We start from the raw sequence: 21,145 nt of genomic DNA on the forward strand, positions 1-21,145 counted from the left end.
TGTTTTGTTAGACACAGCTGAACAAAGCCCCATCGCTGTGGGTGTTCAATGAAAACAGTCATGGGGTTAGGAACTTGCATTTTCAAAGAAAATACATACAGTACAGTCTGAATAAAGGAGATTTCTAATTTAAGGTCTTCTAGATTTTTCTGCCCAAATCATCTTTCCTTCTAACCCTTTTGATCACATTCATTCTCTTTCAGAAACAGGGTTCATCTATGTGTTCATGTCAAACTTGAATGATGCCTTTCAGTATTCAGCATCTTTTGCTTGTTTATCCATGTCCACATAATTCTTCTCTGTTTCTCATTTTCCAGTGTTTTCATTTCAAATGAATCTTCCTCCATGTTCTTCACAGAGAATCAATTCAGTGAGGCGATTCATGAGAAGATGCTCTATTCTACTGTGCTCTCCTGGGACTGGCTCACGGGGTTGTTTTTAAAAATAGATCATGTTTCCTGAGAGGAACTGCATTTACAATTTTTTGTTCTCACCTTCTTTGGCCAGTCTAGACATGGACTTTTAATGACCTTTAAATGATAAGGGCAGCACAAGAGAAAGGGTATCAGAACATTTGAGAGTGTTGTTTTGCTCATTAACTACCCACGAATGTTTATTTGAGTATTAAGAAGTCAGTTGATCAACTAATTGGATGCACTTTTTTTTTTTTAATGTATGGTCACACGCCACATACTATTAGGTGTTGGAGGTGGAAACCAGAATGAAACAGAATCCCTGCTCTCAAAGATGAACAGACAAAGGAATCAATGGTCACTTTATGACATATAACATCCTATGATGGCATCCCAGTTGAGCCTGTGAGATATGTCCCAACAAAGTGTTACAAAGAGATGATGCTTAAAATGAATGTTGTAGATGAGTAGCATTAGAGAATAAAAGTTGGACATTAAAAAAAGCAGACCAGACAGAATAGCATGAATGAGAGTAGGGTATCTTAAAATACTGTGACATATCGATGAATTATATTTATCTCAATATTACTGAGTGACAAGTGAAAGGGAGTGATGATAATTGATGTTAAAGAGAGAGTCAGGAGGGAAATGAGAGGACGCTGAAATAGAAAGTGAGTCTATAGAAGAAAAAACAATTTTGTCTTTTGCCCAAGCCAACCCTACTGGGGAGAAAGTCAATGTTTTCTTACCCTGGAGGTGTATATTCAGGTCACAAAAACTTTGTGTGATCAATTTATACCAGACTTGTCATTCTTGTACTTCAGATGTGTACTATAAATGAGAAAGACAGAATTTCTTATTGGTCTTGCAAATATCTGTTTTTTGTTGTTGTTGTTTTGCAGTTCTTGTAATATGTTTATTGCATAATATAGAATTTGTCTGGTCATTGACCCTGGTTCCTAGCATAGAGCTTCTAAAACCCTTGGAAATTTCCTAAGTGACAGATATGTTTTTGTTATTCATTGAGGCCCCTAGATCTCACCTGAGTTTATGCTAATGAAGTATCTCGTGGTGGGTCCCTAGATAACTTCAAGATGGGGCCTGGTTACCAGAAAGACCAACTACATGATTAGAGAGTTGGGACTTTGAGCTAGCCTGACATCCAGAAAGGGCAGGGTGGCTGGAGATGGAATTCAGTCATGTGGCTATGATTTAATTAAGCAAGCTCACATAATGAAACCCTAATAAAAACTCTGGACGCTGAAGTTTAGTGGAGTTTTCAGGTTGGTGAACACATCGATATAATGGGAGGGCGATGTGCCCTGATTCAACGAGGAGAAGGCCCAGGAGCTCTGCACTCAGGGCTCTCGAGTGTCTTCATTTGCTGGTCCTCTCTAACCTTTATAATAAGACTATAATTGTAAATACTACACTTTCCTGAGTTTTGTGGGTCATCTTAATGAATTATCAAACCTGAGATGATTCATGTGAATCCTTAAATTTGTAGCCAATTATTCAGAAATACAGCTGACCTGGGGACCCTGAAAATGTGACTGGCATATGAAGTGGAGGCTTATGGAGGACTGAGCTCTAGTACACTGGGTGGGGTGGAGACAAAATGTCATGGGATTCAGGTCAAAATTGGAGACAAGTCTTCCGTCTTTTCTGCCCAACAGAGAGGGAAGAATTCAGTAATCACATATTCTGCTTAAACTAAGCATGTCTGGGAACCATCTAGATAGTCACATGGGGACATAGGACTTCTCTCTTCCCCATTTCTCTTTAGATATTATGTTGGTCATGTGTCACCTCAGTTGACCTTTCTTGAACCTCCCTGTGGTAAAGTTTGATGGCATCTGATTTTACACTGCCTTTTGACAGCTGTGCTTACTCTGTGTCTCCTTTCACTTTGTCATCCTGCTTCTCCAACTCTGCTTGTACAGCCCCTGTGTACTGGCCTGGCTTCCAGATGCTCTTATTTTCACTACGGCAAGGCCACTGCACCATCACCATCCACACAAACAATTCGGTTTCTTAGTTCACTTTCCTAGAGTGGCCTTTTTTTCTTTTTTTTTTTTCCTTTTTTTTTTTTTTTGAGAGGTCCAAAAATAACTTTTGAGAAATGTCAGATCAACCCAACCAACTTAATCTGTTTTTCCTTTAAGAGTTCTTAACCCACTGTTCTTTCTTTTATTTTCATTCTATCACCTAAGGAAAGAATTGGCTTAGCTCTTTTTCTTTAACCCGATATTTTGCTCATCGATTAATATTCATTGAGTTTCTTCTCACCAGAGGTATAGTTTTATTCTTTGTTATTATTATTATTATCTTATTTATTTATTTATGTGCAGGCACCTTGATTGACCTCGCAGATTGCAAGGACCTTGTCAGCTTACAATCCCTTATTTTAAAATTTTTTTTTTACTCCTACAGCACCTGGTCTTCCTAGGTGGTCTCCCATCCAAGCACTAACCAGGCCCAACCCTGCTTAGCTTCCGAGAGCAGATGGGATTGGGCTTGTTCAGGGTGACATGGCCGTAGACTTAGTTTTATTCTTTGGAAATAATACGTTGTCAAATCTTTGTGCTGAAAGACCAAAATAACAAAAAAGACAAGCAAACAAAAACCCAAACATGAGTAAAATGCAGTTATGAGATACGCTTGGAAGATCACATTTCTTTTGAGAGGTCGATTTATTTTTTTTTTCAGTTAATGTGCTTTTTTCTCCAGCCAACCTACGCATACAGCTGTTTCAGTCTTTCATAGGGAAGGAATGTGTGTTGGAACCACCACGTGCTGTGAGTTGATGGAGTTTGGGCAGTGACATAGTTTTTGTCAAGGTTTGTCGAGGAGAGGTCAAGTGTTTCAGGAATATCTGGCCTAACCCTATATCCATATGAGAGGCAGTGACTCAGTGTCCCACAGAGGGCTGGCAGCAGAGGACATCTCAGGGACCTCGCCTGCCAATAGAATACACTGTCCTCCCCACACCCCTTTCTCTCTCTGGGAGGATTTTCTGTGTTTCCTTCCTCAGCCTCCCAAAGGGAAGATGGTGCTACCAACCCCCTCTGTTCACTCACCAACTTCCCTTTCCCTCACATCCCCTTTCTCCTTTCTTCCTCTCAGAAGAGAAATGCGTTGTGGTTTGCCGACGAATAATCCAGGTATGAGTTTTTCTAAACTTGGCAAGAGTTCCTGGCAAGTTTCCTCTTGGGCCATCTGGTTTGGTTCCCAGGGCTGCTCGGGAACCAGGGCTGGAGGACCACTGGTCTCTCCCGAGGGCTGGGGAAACCCCACGTGAGACCTCACGGCTTCATGGTCCACTGTAGATTTTCAGGAGCAAATCTGTCCTGGCCCTGCTGAGTCATGGTGCCCAGAAGGCTTGCTGTGGAAATCCTGCTGCCTCCTTAGGCGCCTCTGCGTTTCTCCTGACCTGCCAGGGCTGGCACGTGGATTCCGTCTCTGCCTCTGCCACGCCGAGCGCAGCATGGTATTCCAGAAGTATTTGTTGACTTGAATGGCATAGGCCTGAACCGAATTGCACTGCAGCCCAAACAGTGGAAGCTCTGAGAGGTCAAGTGCCTTGCCTAAGGTCACACAGCTAGTAAGTAAGAATGAAGTCGAATTCAGAATTTGGACGCAGTCCGTCTGACTTCACTGCATTGTATGAATCTCATGTTCCAAGTGGGTTTTTAAAAGTTTAGTTGAATGGACAAGAGTTTCACATAGCTAGACCGTAGATTGTTGAACAAGGGAGAACACCCGTGATGGGAATGGGTGCCAGGGAAAGCATCTGTCTCATCCATACGTTGGAACTGTTTAGCGTATTGAAGATGGCATTTAGTTTGCCTGACTGCTCCAGGCGAAGCCTAAATTCTTCACAGTACCCTTGTCATCGCGTAGCGAGAAAGGCCAGATACAGCAGAAAGGAGAGATCAGTCACGCCTGAACCTTGCCTGGGAAACTGGCATTATGGGAGTTTACCCAATCTGCTCTGTGGTCAACCGCTAGTGCCCTTTACTCACGCTTGCACAGTTTTTACATGCACGGAATGTATCTCACCTGAGGAGCTAAACATGTTAGCAGAGAGGGCCCAGTTTCACTTGTTTCAGCCCAAAGCTTGACTGATAGCTGAACTCTTATAAGAGGTTCCTCAAGCACCAGTTTCAACAAAAAATCAAAGTAACAAAAATCCTCCATACCCAGCTGTCCAACTAGTATCTTCGTCAGAGGTTTTGTCTATGATTTACAGCCCAAATATAGTCATTGCATTTGGTGCACCTTACAGCATGGCAGTGGACATTTGTAGGCTACCTGTCACTCACACCTCCTCTGGAAACCTGTTCGGGGCATGGACTCCCTAAAAAGATCCCTACAGCTGCGATGACTTTGGTTGCAGCTCAGAAGCCTGGCCTGCTTTATTCTAGGCACAGCTTTTTTTCCTCCCCAAAGAAGCCTCCCAATAACCTTACTTTCTCTTTTTTGGCTCACTGAAAAAATGAAGACATGAACCAGAGGGCATTTTTTTAAAAAACCGAGATTAATATTGTCATACTCTCTCCATTTGCCTGATGGAAGGATTAACTTTGAATATTTTCGTGAAGCCAAATCTTGATTATGTCCCCCCTTTTAAGTGCACGTTCCCTTAGTTAAAAAAAAAAAAAAAAAAAAGAGAGAGAGAAGAAAAAAGAAAAAGAAAAGAAAAAAGAAAAAGGAGACAGGTATATTAATCCTCTGCCTGGCGGCGACTGGAAGAGGAAAGATTCACACCAGATAAGACACACTCGGGCCTTTGCTTCTCTCTCAGGCCCCTTTCTCCCATCACAGACTGTATACAGCAGGCACTAGCTTCTCTGTTTAAAGAGACTTGTCTACATTAACTTGTGTCCACTGAGGATCTGATCAGGGTGTTTGCTCTTTTCCTTGCGACCATTTCATCATAACAAAAGTAGGCAATGTGTACCAGTGAAACGCCCAGTCCTCATGTCCAAAGAAGATTTAGGTCGAAAAAAGATGAGAAATGGCGACTCCCGAATTTATAGTACCTGGGGTCTGTGGAATCCAGAAGCACCCTGGGCAGTCTGGTACGGACGAGTCCCTATATCAAACGGGACAGCAACTAGAAGTCAAGTTCTTATAGGGATTCAAAAAGCCAAAGACACAAGGAACAACAAACACATCCTTCAGTTGGGATTTCTGGTTGGAGCCCTATTTCTTAAAGGTGAAAGAGATTGTTATTACTGAGACTCTCTCACCAGCTCCGTCTGATAGCTGAGCCCATTGAATCACATCCAGGAATGGTTCAATAAATTCGACAGTAAAGTATTTGTAGAGATTATTATTTTTTCTCTTCATATCCCTATTATTTTTTAACCTAACACGATTTCAGTGGGCATTCCAGTGCAGTTCCGTTGTAGTTAGGTTCTGTTGGGGTAACACTTGGAAAGAGGGGGCCCATAAGATAAATTTCCACCTCATTTTTTTTGGTCGATGGACAGCAGCAGCTTTCCTATCTTAGCCTTTTCTTTAATCTTTTATTTAGAAAGCTATTTCCCCGCTGCTTCTTTTCTCTCTTCTTTGTCCCTGAGATTAAGATCAAAGGCACAGTTCAGGTCACTTATCCTCACTCTACCTAGCTACGATGCTGATTAGTGTGAATATTCATTTGTTTCTACCAACATTCGATGACTTATTAATTGTATTACCCCGAGGACTCACGTCACCTTGTATACTTCATATTAATTCACAATGTTAAATTTTGTTCCTCTCATCATTTCAGATAAACAGGGTCTCTTCCAACTATCTCCTCGTCTCTGTCACAAAATGCACTTGACTTTCAGCATTAGATTGAAGGAGAAGGAGCGGAGAGCCTGTCTCATGCATGCGGAATTCCTTGGGGTGCTTTGCACCATTGTGTGCAGTAGGTATCTGTAAGTGTTCATTACAGGAATACATGAGGGAATATGTGAGTCGGAAGACCTAGCTTTGAGTCCTCTTTGCCACCCACTAGTTGTGTGGCCTTAGACAAGCCACTTGACCTCTCCAATCTCCATTTCTTCACCTGTAAGTAAATCAGGACCCGATGTTCCCTCTGTTGTTTCCATAGTTAGAGCACATCCGCTTACGTTGGACATCTACCTGAAGTAGCAGTGGCTTCAGTAACCTAGGGCTTGCACGCCTTTCCTAAATCAGCAGCAGAATCCCTAAGGATGCTTGGTACTCATTTTCTTTCTAATTGTATTATGTAACATCTTGTAACTAGGGCAAATAAGGTTTAATGAGAAAAGCTAAGAGACGTTCTAGTTCTAGCACGAAGGAGACTCGTCTTTTCTAGGAGATGTTTACTAAAGCTTAACATTTTGGGGGAAAAAAAAATCCTAATGGACAATTAGCTTTCCATTCCTTCCCTGCAAAATATATCTCTACATATCACATACATCTCTACATATCATTGTATTGAGATTATCTTTTTTTTTTTTTTTTTACTTTTATGTTGCATCCACTATTGGCAAACGACCTGTGAACATTGGCCAGGTCTTTCTCAATTATTTTTGTATCCCCAGTGCCTAGAATCCAATAATGCTGAACTACACTGTGGAAATGGAGGTTCAGCTAAGTCAGCAAATGGGGGGAACAAGATTATAAGCTTATCTTCTGATTCTAAACAGAGTGATGATGACATTGAGCCATTAATAACCTTTGACATCTTAGTAAGAATTTGTTATCAGATGGTGGCATCAGTTATGAGGACCCCAAATGGCATTTTGGTGGGTTCAAAATGTACAGTGTATAGGCTGCTGCCAGGGTGGGTCTGGGCAGGTAGGAATGAGTATGGTGATTCTCTCTTTAAATGGAATAAGGGGGAGAAAGAGATTTAGGAGTTAATACCTCTAACCTTCTCTTCAGTGAGGACCAGATGACCCAAAAGATATTTTAAATTTCATCCCTAGATAGATGCTAGACTAGAACCAATGTGGAAAGATTGTGCTGCATTTTTCTTACTCTACTTTAAAAAGAAATACATATTTTCTTTTTAAATCAAAGGAGCAAGGGGCATTACATAATTTCACTTAAGAAGTAGTCTGAAGCAATCTCATTGAAAGCGGTTGTGACTTTAAGTATGCGACTAAATAAAAAAAGTAGAAAACAGGAAAATAAACAAACTATTGAGAATAAAAGCCAGGAACTGTGTGAATCAGGATTATTTACTTAATTTTATTTCTTTATATCTATGTGACATCACAAATAAACTAAATTAAGTATTAAGTCTTGAATTCTGTAAAGGAAATAAGTATATAGGTAAATATAGTATTTTTAAAAGTATTTGACTAAATTAAAGTTTCATAACAGGTTTATGCTACGATTTTGCTGAATATTGCTTCAAATTCTTATTCCCTTCTACATGTTGACAACATTTTTTTACCTGACTTGTATAAATTTTAAAAGTAATTTGCTTCAAACAGCTTTCTTGTATTTATGTAAAAACGACTGGTAAAAAGTTTAGGAGGCTTTTTTCTTTCTCTCGTTGAGTACCTTTCTTTTAATTTTAAGATCTGATGAATAACTCATTTCCTAAAAAAAAAAAAAAACAAACCTCATTTCATTTCATAAAAAAAATTAGTTAAAATACTTTAGAAATAGAAAATATAAACAACTGAAATAGTCTTGAAAGTTATTTATTTTTTTATAAAAGGCAACAGCTTGCTTTCTAGTTGCTAGCTCAATCCAGTTAATACAGAGATTTTTCTCCTTTGAAAAAGCGGCAATCTGGAACAGAATGTTAAAAGAAGCAATTTAAAACAGAGTCCCATTGTCATCCAGGATGATTTATAGTCTCAGCTCCGTAGTTTCGCCACTCTTAGCCGGAAGTCCCTGAGTTGGTGGCCCTGGAGCTGAGCGACACTGCAGATACTTGCAAGGAAATAGCAGACAGCCTAAGCAGAAGACAAAGAAAGGAGACGATCGCTGCGGGCCCTGTCTTGCATCAGAATTACTCCCTTTGGGCCGCCGGATCGTTTTGCTGAAATTCCATCATCCTCGCTGCAGAGCTAAGACAGAGCCCCAGATAAAAGAGCCTTTCCTTTGGCCAGCTAATTCTAGTTTTCGAAATTCATATTTAAGAAATAATCCAAGGGAAACAAGAAGCCGGAAACACAGAGATGTTCATTGCCATATTGTCTGTCACGGTGAGGAGAGGATGGGAGTAAAAAGACCTAACAGGAGGAGAACTGTGAAATGAATTGTTTATACTCTTTATTTGCACACATCTAAGGATAGCGAACATGCACACCCAAGTCCTTTACCTAGCGTCCTCCTCCTGCCCGGCATGCCCCGACTGCTTTGTGTTCATCCATTTGCCCTTTGAAACCTAAGAGAGATGTTCCTCAATTTGAGCCCTTTTCTGATGGCTTTCAGTTAATCACCCTCTTCTGAGTTATCTTTCTCAGGGGAGCATATTTCTAACATTGACCTTAGTACACATTTGTATATATGTTGGTCCATTCTTCAAAAGTTCAAATTCATCAATGTGTCTCGCCTGAGCATGGAGCCTGGCCCCCAGTGGGTACTCAGTAAATAACAGGAGAAATAAACAGGAACTATACCTGCAGGGAAGAATATTATGTAATCTCTAAAATGAAATTTTGAACACGAAATATATAAAAGTAGATAATAAATTGCTATGTGACAATAGAACATCATATATACATTTTGACTTAAGTTTTGTAAAATATACCTTAAGAAGGTTATAGGCAAAGAATTATTTATGTACGTGAGGTCAGAAGGAGAATGATGAGTGACTGAAATAATTATTTGTAAATATTTTCAAATATGGTTCCGCTCTGTAGCAAACACTGCCAATGCTGCCATCTGTCCTCCTTCTTTAACTTCAGGGGACACTGGCCCAACTTCCAACTACTAACCCCCACGTTTCTTTGAGTTTTTCTCTGGCCACTGGAGTCACCATTGTCAGATACATATGGCAGGCCAAAAGTGTCAAAGAATTCATGCCCCCACTGGAGCAGCCCTCAGGGGGTCGTTGGTGTAAATACCCCTGCTCCATCCGTGGTGTATGTGCCACCGGTGCTGAGTTCCCCAGAGAGATTTTGCACTATGTACTCTCAGCTGTAAGTTACCTGCTAACTACCACCCCTTTTTTATTTGCTTTCACTTCTATTCCCCACTCCTCCGCTATTTCCCAGTATCACCTGCAAAACAACTATTTGTACTTGAATCCTTATCTCAGGGTCAGTTTCTGAGAGAACCCAAATTAGGACACTCTGCAATAACAAAAATTCATGATGATATGGAAAAGTCCTACTAAAATGTAAATATTATGGAGAAGGTATAACACCTCCATTTACTGAAGGTATTATTAAGTGAATGATGAAAACTGCCAGTTCCACAAGGATGGGAACACAAGCAAATAATTGTTGTGATAATGTATGAGGGTAAGGAAAATTTTGAATTGGAGAACTATCAAAGTGAGGTGATATCACAGGGGCCCATGGTAGCTAAGTCGGTTTGTATTTGTACTAGTGTGGTTTTGATAGTCACCAAGATTATACTAGTGTCATTAACTTCTATTTTTTCCTTTTTTTTTTTTAAACTTCTACTTTTCTTTCTCTCTTCTGGCTATATTTTTCTCCTTGCATATTTTTATATTTTATAATCATTACCTGTATCTACATTCCCTTTGATCTCTACTGAGAATGAGAACTACCTAAGAACAGGAAGTTTGTCTATTTCCTCCCCTCCCTAAATTCATATATATCATCAAGAAAGTTCTCAAGACCTCTTTATGAAAAAAAGATTGCGTGATTTAATAATGAAAAAGAAGGCCCTTCTTGGTCCTTATCTTTTGCAAACTTTAACTACATAATTGTTATTTTATTTCAGAGTATCATGGATCACCTTAAGCTCAGTGTCTTTAAAGAAAATCACAGTATTGCAAAGTTTCTATCCAGAAGAACATTAGGTCATATTAATTATATTTAAAAAAAAAAAAAAAAAAAGGTCCTTTCTCTAGTCCTGAATTGCTCTGGGGAGAAAAGCACCATAGATACAGTTCAACCAACTTTTAGGAAATAATTTCTCAAATTGTTTAACAATATTTAATTTTATATATGAGAGCAGACTTAGATAAAACACTATGTATTTATATTATTATCTATACAGCTCAGTGTAACAATAGAATGACCACAATGTAGATTTTTCTGGAACTAATTTTTTTTTATAGTAAAAGGGTTTAAAAACATGATTAAGAAAAGAGGACATTTAAAGTAACAATCCTGGCATTTTGATTATTTGTGTAATGTTAACCATATCCAGATAGCTAGAAATATATGAATACATTTATAATGTCACATACAGATATTTGGTGGTATTTAATAGGAATTAGATAAAATATAGGCATTTCTCTTATAGTGCGTACATTCATTACAGGCTCTCCTGTTAAAATTCCCACTGTTTAGCCAGAGGCAGAAAGTAGCAAGCGCTTGAAAAAATTGCAGGTGCCATGATGAGATGTAATACAAGGAGCATCTTTGTTGCCAGATAAGGTGAAGTTCTTCAGACAAAGAAGAGCAGGGGGCTTGGTCTGTTGAGAGCATGTGGTCCACATAGAAGAAGCATACAGGTGTACATGGGCATGTTACGAAATGGCTAAAGCATAGAGTTCATGGCAGGATATGACATTAGAAACAGGGGCTAAGGCCAAGTTAAGGATAGCCTTTTATGCCACTCTAGAGGCATTTGAACTTTATCTTATATTAGTCCTACACAGTCTGATGCTGAAGACACTAGCTATATGTTCGTTGGCCACTTGAATGTGGCTACTCTAAACTGGGATGCACTATGTGAAAAAACACACTTTGGATTTTGAATATTTAATATGAAAAAAAAAGTTAACGATCTCACTTATAATTTTATATTGTTTATATATTAAAATAATATTTTGGATATATTAAATTAAAATGCATTATTAAAATTAATTTCACCTCTTTCTTTTTTACTAGTATATTATTTTGTTATAATTTCTTTATGTTCCTGTGTAAAGAAGTTAGAGTGTTTCTAAGGGAAGACAGTTTCCCTTTGTTCGGTGGATGCAATGACCATTCTATCTAAACCATGGTCTGACAGGCAGAAGGAAACATACCGGTATTCTCTGGCACTCTTAGAATTATAGTCTAGAATTCTGAAAGTTTGTTCTGCTCTTTTTGAGGTTATATTACACAACAGTATGTGATGATTAAATATCGAATCGTTGGAATTCTTAACGAGAGATGAAAGATTATTTTCCAGCCATCTGGAATCTTCTTTCTCTAGGAAACATTAAAGGTCTAATATTATTCATTTAATGGTCTTTCTCAAGGAATATAATTCATTTCTCTCAAGATGAGTAATGCATGATAAACAGATATATTTGCTCTATATTTATAAAGCTATAGAAAGTGGGAATATTATTCCTAAGAAACTTTTTATTATTTTAAATGGCAATTATAATAGGGGGAAAAAAGAAAATTTCTGGAACAGGGTCCAGGTTAAACCAGGTTTAAATAAATTTCAGGAAAGTTTTTAAGATGGAAAAATAATCATCTTGAGGACTAATGTGGAAAGTGAGGAAAAATAAAAGAATACATCTTGAGGACTAATGTGGAAAGTGAGGAAATCCAGCAGTCCCACCTCTAACCTAGAGACACTCTTCTTGAAGTTAGTGGTCAATTGGCTGGTTTTCCTTGTACAATTAAGATCTTCAAGGCACGGGATGATCTCAGCAAAGCTGTTTCTCCTCGCTGCCCCAGACCCATAGGATGAGCTGAGCACAAAAGGGAAAAATCCATTATTCTTAGAATTAGAAAATTGCAGAGACAAGGACATTTCAGTTAACCCTATGATTAGGTATCATAGTCCTTAATTCTGACTTTGAGAAGGCTCTGAGATGCTCGTGGGTGCAACCATCCATTTTATTGCAGCTTATTCATGAGGGTAGTTCATGTATATTATACTATAGAATACAACTGTAAACTTCATTAGTCCTAGCTCTCTAATCTTTATGCTTATCAGTGTTTACTTGAGTAAATCATTGCTAAAGAGATGACTAGCTCCATGCAGTCAGCTGCTCAGGTGTAATTATGGTCATTTCAACATTCTTCCAGCTACATTTAGTCCAATTCCTTTATTTTATAGAAAAAAACTGGAACCCCATAGAGAGGATGAATCTATCCAAAGTCACACAAATAATTAGAGCCAGATTTAACTTGGAGCCCAGACTTTTGACCTGAAGTTCTTTGTGTTGTCTCCACACTTAGTTGGGGTCCATTTCTGACACATTAGTTCTTATCTGTAATGATTATGAAAGTTATTCTTCTGAGATGTCAAGTTATTTTCCCCTTATATATTACTAATGTAAAGACCGGATCAGCTCCCTAGAATAATGTGAATTATATTCTCCTGGATATGTTGCTTATGATCATCTTTTCTAATGGTGGGTTGTTTAGAGGAGTTTTATTCTCCTGGAGCATTGGCAATACATGAAAATCACAGAATACAATGGAAAGAAGCTAAACCCAGAAACTCCTATTATAGTTTTGTCTTAATCACTGTCCCTGTGCAATTCACTTAACTTGATGGCATGTCAGTTTTCAAGCTGTAAAATAGAGGTCAATATACTTACTTAAACCTCTCATCGGGCCAGTATGAGGATCAAGTAAGCTAATAACATGATGTCAACATGTTAGATGAGTGTAATATACTTCATACATATAACAAAATTAGAGAAGTTTCAAAACGAGCATCTAAACTTGTGGTAATGCATTTAGACTGACCAAATGATAAGCACCTGTAAAGAGATATTCATATTATTTACTTTGGGAGTTTTTTGGTGGCTGGCTGACTTCTGTACCATTGATGATTCTAAAGGTGTGGTGATAAAAATAAACATCCTATTTATTTTGTAATGTAATTCTGATGAACCACATCAGTATGAGCCTCAAAGAGCAGTGACTACAGCTGATTAACATTATGCCAAGTTTTATAATATCCTAAGGAAGGTAGGACCGTACTGACTCATTTCCACTGCACATGGTGTTCTCATTTAACAAACAAGAACACAACAGGCTCCTGAAAGTGGAGATCTGAACATTTTCTATTAATTTCAGGGAACTTGCACATTGTTTGCACAGCTGTTCTGTCATATTCCCTTTACAGGAGGTAGAAGTCCCTCAGTAATCATAATGATAAACAGAATAGCTATAATTTATGGGTCTCCTATTTTTTGTCAGTCACTGTGCAAAGATTTTACATGCATTATTTCTAATTCTCAAAGTAACCCCACGAGCCATGGGTATTATTATACCTATTTTACTTAATAATATCCATATAGAAAGAAAATAAACCGTATTCTAGTTTTAATGTCTTAGTTTCCTTTTGTTCTATGGCAAGCATGCTTGTATTGCATTTTCCTTCCTGGCTGCTCTCTTGGCTAAGCTGAGGCAAGCATTATTAATTCCAACTAGCAGCATAACTAAGACAAAGTGGAGTTAAATAACTTGCTCAAATATCAGAGTTCAATCTATGTGTGGGGCTTTCATTTCACCTGGGGCTATTTTTCCATTAGACCATGGTTTTCTAATGAAAATGGTTTTCTAATGAAAAACCTGAACAGTTACATACTGGATATGTGCTGAAATGTAGGGAGAAAAAAAATACAACACCCCTATTTGAGCAGGGATGAATCAAAATCTGAACTCTTTGAACAGGCCTACCTTTGGGGTTTTAGATGGTCTCACTCTTCCCTTTCCTCTGTCCCGCAATATGTTTATACCACTTAACAGAGGTTTAAATAGTTGAAATAATTTATCATCACCACCATTTATTGAGCACTATTCAAAGTACTTTACCGATATTATCTTATTTAATCCTTTTAGCACTTTTTTTTTTGCCAGAGAAGAGAAACACAGAGAGGTAGAGGTTAGGACTGATTCGCATGTTCTAAAGCCAGCCAGCCATTCTGTCCCCTATCCCTCATGGCTTCCTGGTTAATGGGCCTCATTGTTAAGTAGCAACTGGTGAATCCACCTTTTCTCTTGCTCCATGCTTTCGGATTGCACGGGCAGGAGAAGTGAGGGGTGTAGGGGGTGTGGAGGAGGAGAAAACCCAGGTCCTTTCTAATCTGGGATTATGACATTATAAAAATGCCATAATGCAGTAGTAGCCTGGAACTTTGAGCTCTGTGAGTGGCGAGAGTTGACTTTTGAACCCCCTCTAGGATCTGTGCAGTGATACTGAGAATTCAAACACCAGACTTGAACTATGTGGCACATTGGGAAACAGGGTATTAAGGAAACTCTTGGTGTGATTATGAAGGGAAAGTCTCAAAACACTCAGCCAGGATTATGACTAGTGTTCCCACGCATTTTATAATGAACTAAACTCTGTTTTTGATCTGTTTTAGCCTAGTCTAGATAGCATGATTCTTTCATATAATTTCCTTCTAATCTCTCACATTTCATCCTAAATGCCCAGCTCTATACCACACCCTGTTTCTGAGCTAAATGGACCCTGACACTCCTGCCGAAGTACAGTTCCTTATCTAGTAAAACCCCTTCTGTATATAAGAGCTTCAAAAATATGTGACCAGTGAGTAAACGTGAAGATTAGAAAAGAATTTCTTTTTGGCATAATACTTTCAGCAGTTGATAGGGTATATTGATAAATTGTTTTGCCTCGCTGACTGTGGAATTCAAAGTAAATTCTAAAGAAGAGAAGTGCTTCATCAATCATACCTTATTACACAAACGACCCTATTTGTCTGCTTTATGTCTAGCAAGCACCTCATCTTTTTGGCACATCAACCTAACTCGCCTAATGGATTACTAATCCGTTTCAGATCCCTGCTTCTCCACCTCAATACTGACTCAACAGATAGAGAGTCTTTGTTTTAAAGTCTGTTAGACTACCAGAAAGATGTTTTATTTTTAATTACCCAAAGCTTTTGATAAAATAAAATTTAGTTGTATAGTTAACCATTGGTAGTAAAGAAATAGTTTAATTATCCTCTTACTCTAGTTATATCTCTCTTCTCTGCATTTTAAATAAGAAACCATCTGTCATTTCTAGGGTAATCTATTTGATACAGTACTAGCCACTCGAAACAGTTAATAGACTACCATAATTTTGTCTTAAAATTCATTTAAAATTTTGAATTTTATAAGTATGTTTTGTTTTATTCCTTTACGTATTAAAAAGTATTAAATGAATTCTACTTGTCAATTTTGGGTTACATTGTTTAGAGGCTTAAAATACATTTAGTATCAGGTTCCAGAGAATTATGAATGTATAATTCATAGTTCAATGTTTACAGATCCCTTGGTCATTTTATCACTCAATATACAAGGCAATATTGAACATGTTTGTAGGCCCTGTAAATGTTTAAAGGTTCCTTGGACAGTTGATAAATGATTGCATTCTGGTTCACTCTCTTTATTGACAAGCTATTCAGAAAAAAAAAAATTGCTATGTTAGAAGTAATTTTTCTAAGGTCTAGATCAGGGAAATGGAAAGTAGTTCAGGGGGAAAAGCTAAAGTTAAAACCAGAAGTTTCTCAATGCTTAGATTTTTTTTTTTTTTTTTTGCTATTCAGCATAGTCGAGTTCCTTAAATAATCTTGTCCAGCAACTTCATTTTGTAAATTAACCAAACCCGGTGACCAGTTGTTTAATCTGAACTTTCCTCATACCCTTAAACTCTTACGCAGTCATGCACCACTCAGCCATGGGGATGTGCTCTGAGAAATGCATCGTTAGGCAATTTCATTGTTGTGTGAGGATCTCAGAGGCACTTATACAAGCAGGTGGCCTAGCCTACCACGCACCTGGGCTGTATGGCACAGCCTGCTGCTCCTGGGCTACAAGCCTGCATAGCATGTTACTGCAGCAAATACTGCCGGCAGTTGTAACACAGTGGTAAGTATTTGCATATCTAAACATAGAACAGGTACAGTAAAAATACGGTATAAAAGATAAAAATCAGAACACCTGTATAGGGCACTTAACCATGCATGGAGCTTGCAAGACTGGACGTTGTTGTTCTGGGAAGGTCAGTGAGTGAGGATGAGCAATGCGAAGGCCTAGGACACAGCTGTGCACAACTGTAGACTACCAGCATTGCACACTTAGCATACCCCGAATTTATAAAACAACACAAAATCAAATCAAGCAAAGGAGAAAATGATGCAACAGAGAGACTCAGTACATACGTGGCGTGTGAATCTGCTGCTGGCATAACACGGCACACTGTCTTACAGCAAAACTTTTTTTGTAAGTAGAAAGAGTACACTCTAAAATAATGATAAAAAGTATAGTATGGTAAACATATAGACCAGTAACAGTCGTTTATTATTATCATCAAGTATTATAGACACTACCTCATTGTAGCTGCTACACTTTTCCGTGGCTGGCAGTGCAGTAGGCTTGTTGACTCCAGCATCACCACAAACATGTGACTAAAGTGTTGCACTGTGACGTCATGGCAACTGCATCAGTGCTGTGATGTCGCACCAGCTGTGACAGTGCCTGGCTGCAATGACTGGACGAGAGGAATTTTTCAGCTCCTTTATACTCTTACAGAACCACTCTTACATGTGGTCTGTCACCGACCAAAAACATCGTTATATGTCACGTGACTGTGAGCAAGTGTTTAAGTGACTTTCAAAGAGATTTTAAAAGACCTGAAGGCCAACTGCACCCCAGTGGATAGGATTAGGCAGATGCCCTAGAGAGTGAAGTCCAGCCAGGGCATTTTTTTTTACAACGCCCTCCACCTCCCACCATGTGGTTCATTGTGAGAACTGGGCATCTCTGGGCTTTTCCTTCGTCTTTATTCTCTTCCACAACTGATTTTCTTGAAAGGTCATTATCATTTCCATCTAAAATTCAATTTAGTCCATTCAGTGTCGGATATTAGTGAATGTATATGCTTGTCATTTCTTTAAAACAAAATCTGGTTCTACTGTGTTACTTTGATTTGGGTGTTCTATTTTCTCTTTTTTTGCTGTTTCTACCACATAAATGATGTTGACTTCTTAGAGAACCATGATTCTAAAATGTGTACAGAAACCTGAGTTAGTAATATTTCATGCAGGCTATAAATCATACATTAATAATATGGTGTTACTATTCAACTATATACAAAATCAATATTTAACATCCTGGTTTATAGCTCTATAAATTTATAATCTCTTATCTCTTTAGCAATAAAAGCCTATGTGATTGATTATAAAGTTCAAAATTTTCCATTGTGGTCCATGATTTTGGAAAACGTTTATTTGACATTGTATATGTAGTAAATTGTAGATTTAATTGTAATTGTATTAATTTATACTTCTCAAAATGACAATTTGAGTAGATTACCTACGAACTGACAGCAGATTTGTCAGTAACTAGTACAACACTTGCTACTGAAGATTTCCACAAGCTCAGCATCCCTTTACCCTAAACTGAATTGTTAAAAAAAGCAACATTGGACCCTACACCATTTAGATATAACTTATATCACGAGAAGAAATCGGAGAAGTTTGACTTGCTTTGTTTGCTCGCCATTTATCTTGAGCTCTTCTTAGGTTATTTTTTTCCTCTGTTTTTCAATCAGAACTTTCTCATCACATCACTGCTTCTGTCTTCCACGATTGTCTTCTCTAATCTTTTCCCCGCTGCTGGTTGTTTGCTTGAGCAGCAAGTCATCAACTTCCATTTATGTTATCATTTCTACCCTCCGTAAACATCCCCTGTGTGTTTATTCTTGCTTTGTATTTACTTTCCAAACGACCCTTGCTTATCTGGGAATAGAAGGTGGTGCCTGTGGTCTAATGAATGTCTGGCAGGGGCAGAGAAGGCCAGGTGGTGTCTTGACTGGCTGCTATGGTGCTTGTCCTCTACTTTGAAGGACAAAGACATACTCCAGTTGGTGTTCATATTTAAACAGGTCCCAAGAAACTGAGTAGCAATAACTAATATCCAAACAAGGCTTAGGTAGACACCAGAATGCCAATCTGATAATTTACTCTAAGAAATATCTGTTTTGAGAATGGAGGAGCTAAAAACCTGAATGGTCAACTCATGCTTTTACTGTAGTTGATCTACACACATGAGTCATCATCAGAGGTTTTCCTGGGTGAGAGTAGTCAAAATAAAAATAATCTGCATCACTTTCTGAAAAGTCCTATGATAGCGTTAGAAACATAAATGCAAGGTTAGGTCATGTTAATGAGCCATGTCAATCAAGAGGCTTGCAGTCTGGGTTGGAGGAGGCAGGCCTTCTTTCATTTTGCTGGGCTGTATTCTGATACAGGCAATCAGTGCCTCAGGTTTGCTAGTACACCAATTTTTTTTTTTAATAAAAGCCATAAATCTGTATTTTTTTAAAATTACTGGTTTGTGGCTACATCTGCTTCAATTTGAGTCTCAAATAATGATAGCAAAAAATTATCATCCATTGTGTATATATGTGGATTGCAATCTATCGTATAAGTTGATATTGACATATAAATATATAAAATCACTGGGAAGAAGGAAAAGGTCTTCCTTATAGTAAAAAAGTCAAATAATAAGTGATGAAGGAGTGATGGAATTTGAAAATGACCATTCGGCAACCATGACAATAATCAATAATTTAGGCACAAGTCACTATTAAAGTCATTAGTCACTAGTGAGTAGTAAGATACATACACAGTATCAAAATAGCTTCCCATCACATACTTAAAATATAAAAGGAAAAACCAAAATTATAGTGGAGAAACCTGGTAGAAAATACGTTAGCACAATGATTAAAATTAGCATCACCAGTAACAGGGCAAAATGACATTGATATGCCCTCTTGATAAAAAGGCTACGAAGATAAGTGTATCACTCTGTGACATTTCTGCCCAAAATGCATAAATGGAATCTAATCATAAAGAAACATCAGGTAAACCCAAATCAAAGGCCATTCTATGAAACAGATGATGTGTGCTATTCAAATGTCACTGTCATGAAAGTTTGAGGACTAATTCCAGATAAGAGGAGGGCACAGAGACAGGACAACTGAATCAGTGTTTGACATGGGATTTTTATTGTTGATATAAAACACACTCCTGGGATAATGTCTACGGAATCGGTGATAATTTTTAACCAATGTTAATTTCTTGATTTTGACCATTGTAACAGGGCTAGAAAAGAAATACACACTGAAGTATTTAGGGGTAAAGGGGCATTGTGTCTGCAACTGACAATCCGATAGTTCAAAACAGAAATTAGAGAGGGAGAGAGAGAAGTGAGACAGGCAAGGATAAAGCAAGTACAAAATACTAACATAACATTTGGGTGAAAAGTATACAGAAATTCTTTGTACTGTTCTTGCAGCTTCTTGGACAGTATGAAATTATATCAAAATGTAAATGTGAACGCAATCACCAGTTTGAATTAATGCTCTATACAGAGAGCTCTTAACTGGAAGGAGGATACCCGAAATCCTTCCAGTGGACCTCTGGGGTCACAGTGTGACAGGACACCAAGGACCTGGTGTCTGCATCTTCCCTTTCCTCCTTGTTCTCTTTTTTAGATACGCGAATAAAGTTATCAATCCTACCGTTTTCAATACTGAGTCTCAGCTAGAACTGCATTTTGTCTACATAGAGAAAAACCTTCAGCCTCCTATTTATAAGTTATTGTTTAGTGGTGTGACTCCTACCTTTAGGAAAAACATCCATCTCTTAATTTCATAGTTTACATTTTTTTCAGAGAGCAATCCCTTAGTCCAAGTTTTGGGTTATAATGTTCAAATAGTGACAACATCTTTACCCTTCCTTCTTCCAGGTGGACTAAATTCTGTATCTGACAGCCTAGCTCACATTAAGCTGCTTTAATATCTAAGACCCAGAGCTCCCTACAAGTCTAAAATTTTTTTTTTTTTTTTTTTTAATTTCCAGTCTCTTTGTCCCTGGTCTAGTTCTGGGCATATGCAAGGCTTCTCCTTCAATAGCACTTATTATAGTCATATTACCCTAAAAGTAAATGCTTTCGGAGAGTGAACCAATGTACAATTCGGCAACTGCTCAAGAAGTATAATGAACATTTCTATTTTAATAAGGTTTGATTAAAGTGCAGCCGTCTCTGTAAATTATCTAAAATGACACAGTACCTGTATTAGAAATTCAGCCCTGCCTGTGTCAGGGGTGCACGGAGGAGAACTTATTTCCACCTTCATTTTTCTTCCATAAAAGGGAAGAATTGCTGGATGAACCACTTTAATAGGAAGTAGCAAATTGATTTTTTTTTTGACAGGATTACTGAGGAGAATGATGGGGAGTGGGTGTGGAACTGACTGAGCAAAATGAGAGATGAAAGATAATAGCCCAGAATCAGCAGGAGTGCTGCTAGTGAGGGTTGAGTATAGATTAGAATAACAAAAATGCCTGTCCTGAAATCCTTGAAGAGGCGGGAAAAACATACTTATGTGGATTTTCAAACAGAATTTGGTTGAGCACTCGATTTTTACAATTTAAGGTTTTTCCTGTGACTGATATAAATCATTATAGAAAACAAAATATAACATATGCCAAATATCATCTAGTGGGACACAAGACTTTAATCTGAGAATTATGATGGGAAGAATGCTGCTTCTTGATTAGAAAACGATTAGAAAATGTTGGCGGCCAAGAGAAGGAAAAAGAAAAGCCTTGACGTTGTCTTGGTAAAAGC

General features: G+C 38.1%; 1 pseudogene; it reads right to left on the minus strand.

Annotated features, from left to right (window-relative positions):
* Positions 1 to 2,837: 2,837 nt before the first annotated feature.
* Positions 2,838 to 2,956, minus strand: LOC112483296 (annotated as a pseudogene).
* Between the last annotated feature and the right edge of the window lie 18,189 nt (positions 2,957 to 21,145).

The sequence above is a fragment of the Pteropus alecto genome, unplaced genomic scaffold (assembly GCF_000325575.1).
Source record: "Pteropus alecto unplaced genomic scaffold, ASM32557v1 scaffold65, whole genome shotgun sequence".
NCBI lineage: Eukaryota > Metazoa > Chordata > Mammalia > Chiroptera > Pteropodidae > Pteropus > Pteropus alecto.